We start from the raw sequence: 2,202 nt of genomic DNA on the forward strand, positions 1-2,202 counted from the left end.
ATAATAAATATTATTATTATAATGAAATGTGGTTGGTGCAGTGTAACGGCGATGGATTTGAAAATTTAAAGGTGGAATGGAAATAAATAATGCCTAATGGAATTGGAATATCGTTGAGATGAGACAGGGCATGACCCATTCAACTTTGAACTTTCCTCAACGGATTCTTTCGGGTCGCGGTTAATGGCTAATGTGATTCGTCACTCGTCACTTCTCATGAACAACGTCGGCGTGAGATGGCCTACGACCGACAAAAATTGTAGGGAGTAGAATCCTTCTCTTCTGCTGACTCCTTCTTAGACCATTTTCAGTAGAAAATTCATCTCAATTTTTATTTATAGTCATAAAAAATAACTTCATATCAATTTTTATGTTATAAACAGTAAATAAAAATTTAAAATATTTTTTTTTTCTATTAGGAGAAACTAACTTTAGTTTCTATTGTGGTCTCATTTAATTAATTAATTAAAATACTTGAAATTAATGTAATTAATTTTTTTTTAATAATGTAATTTAAATTTATAAATTTAAAAATAATTCATTATTAAAAAATATTAATATTAAATAAATTCATATATAACAATAATACACAATATATAATTCGGGGTTACAGTAAATTTGTAAAATTACTTAATACAAAGAAAAACATAATTAAGCTCTATAGTTGACAACAAGCATTGTGAAATTGTCATATGTGTTCAATCAAGTCCTCTTTCAGTTGTCTATGCTGCTGCCTATTTCGAAGTTGAGCATTTATTTGGAGAAATTGATGGTATGGTGCGAAATCTTCTTCTCCCAGTTGAGGTTGTGATAAATCATTTTCGACATCGTCATACTCTAAGCCTTGAGCAAAATTTCCTGCATAAGTGTCTCTTTCATCCTCAACAATCATATTATGCAATATAATAATACAAGCTCTCATTATGTTGGCAAGCTTCTTTTTTTTTCCAAAAAACGAGATGAACCACGTATAATTGCAAAGCGTGCTTGCAACACTCCGAATGCTCGCTCCACATCTTTCCTTTGCCCTTCTTGGTATTGTGCAAATAACTTGTGTTTCTCCCCTTGTGGCTTTGAGATTGATTTGACAAATGTGACCCATTCAGGATAAATACCATCTGCTAAATAGTATCCCATAGTATAATTATTACCATTAATAGTATAATTTACCTCCGGAGCACGGTCATTTAGAATATCATCGAACACTGGAGAACGATCTAACACGTTGATATCGTTATTTGAATCAGAAACTCCAAAAAACGCATGTCATATCCAAAGGTCTGAAGATGCTACAACCTCAAGTACAATGGTTGCAACCCCACGATAACCACTCATGTATATACCTTTCCACGCCTTTGGACAATTTTTCCATTGCCAATGCATTCAGTCAATGCTACCCAACATGCCACGGAAGCCACGACCCTCCGCCATTTGTAGCAGGCGTTGTACGTCATTTGGTTTGGGTTTTCGCAAGTATTCATCCTCGAACATCGAAATGACACCTTCAACAAATTTTTCCAAGCATTCAATTGTAGTGCTCTCGCCTATGCGCACATAATCATCAACAGCCTTGTTGATCTTATACCATCGTTTCTTACATGCAACTACCTCCTTGTCATGTCGGAGCAAAATTCTACACAGTAGCTATGAATTCGACTCCAAAATGTTTTTCCCTTTTGATCGGTACCAACTACAGGGTCAGTTGAAATATTTAACCATGCACTGATCAGCATCTCATCCTCTTTTCAATGCCAGTGTTGAATACTATCTTGCCTCTGATCTTCAATATCATCATCATTGAGGTCGATAGCATCTAATCCATGAGGGTTGGCAAAATCTGAATATTGCGAATTTGGACTAGATTGTATAGGAGTCTGAGAGGATGGGTTAGAAGAGCCACCAACACCAGATGAGTTATGTCTTGATGCACTGAATTGAGTTGGAAACGACAATGAAGTTAGAGTAATATTTCCGATAGAGGGGTTAAATATGGATGAAAATAGAAAATGAGGTGTTTGTGAATTTTGATTTTGCGGTTGGAATATAGGAAATTGATTATTATAAGGAGCTTGAAAATTAAAATTAGAAAGATTTTGTGGATTTGGATTTTGAAATGTATTTGGTAGTGTGAAGTTTTGATTTAGAACTTGAAAGTTTGAGGTTTGAGATTGTTGGGTATTTGGAATTTGAGAAAAGTTTTGT

This window comes from Arachis ipaensis, chromosome B05 (assembly GCF_000816755.2).
Source record: "Arachis ipaensis cultivar K30076 chromosome B05, Araip1.1, whole genome shotgun sequence".
Taxonomy (NCBI): domain Eukaryota; kingdom Viridiplantae; phylum Streptophyta; class Magnoliopsida; order Fabales; family Fabaceae; genus Arachis; species Arachis ipaensis.